This window comes from Mastomys coucha, unplaced genomic scaffold, assembly GCF_008632895.1.
Source record: "Mastomys coucha isolate ucsf_1 unplaced genomic scaffold, UCSF_Mcou_1 pScaffold5, whole genome shotgun sequence".
Classification (NCBI taxonomy): Eukaryota; Metazoa; Chordata; class Mammalia; order Rodentia; family Muridae; genus Mastomys; species Mastomys coucha.
The window spans coordinates 16,676,828-16,677,913 of NW_022196911.1; positions in this window are offsets into that span (position 1 = coordinate 16,676,828).

The window sequence follows — 1,086 nt, forward strand, 5'->3', positions numbered from 1 at the left end:
AGAGTTTTATCAGACCTTCAAACAAGACCTAATACCAATACTCCTCAAACTATTCCACAAAGTAGAAATAGAAGGCACTCTACCCAATTTGTTCTACGAAGCCACAATTACTCTTATACCTAAACCACACAAAGACCTAACAAAGAAAGAAAACTTTAGATCAATTTCCTTTATGAATATCGATGTAAAAATACACAATAAAATTCTTGCAAACCAAATCCAAGAACACATCAAAACGATCATCCAACTTGATCAAGTAGGCTTCATCCCAGGGATGCAGGGATAGTTCAATATTAGGAAATCCATCAATGTAATCTACTATATAAACAAACTCAAAGAAAAAAACATATGATCATCTCATTAGATGCTGAGAAAGCATTTGACAAAATCCAACATCCCTTCATGATAAAAACTTGGAAAGATCAGGAATTCATGGCCCATACTTAAACATAGTAAAAGCAATATACAGCAAACCAGTAGCCAATATCAAACTAAATGGAGAGAAATTTGAAGCAACCCCACTAAAATCAGGGAGTAGACAAGGCTGCCCACTCTCTCCCTACCTATTCAATATTGTACTTGAAGTCCTAGCCAGAGCAATTAGACAACTAAAGGAGATCAAGGGGATACAAATTGGAAAGGAAGAAGTCAAATTGTGATAAAAACTGCATGGTACTGGTACAGTGACAGGCAGGTAGATCAATGGAATAGAATTGAAGACCCAGAAATGAACGCACACACCTATGGTTACTTAATCTTTGACAAAGGAGCTAAAACCATCCAGTGGGGTAAAAAACCCAGCATTTTCAACAAATGGTGCTGGCTCAACTGGCGGTTAGCATGTAGAAGAAGGCAAATTGATCCATTCTTATCTCCTTGTACAAAGCTCAAGTCTAAGTGGATCAAGGACCTCCACATAAAACCAGATACACTCAAACTAATAGAAAAGAAAGTGAGGAAGAGCCTTGAGTACATAGGCATAGGGGGAAATTTCCTGAACAGGACACCAATAGCTCACACTCTAAGATCAAGAATCGACAAATGGGACCTCATAAAATTGCAAAGCTTCTGTAAGGCAAAAGACAC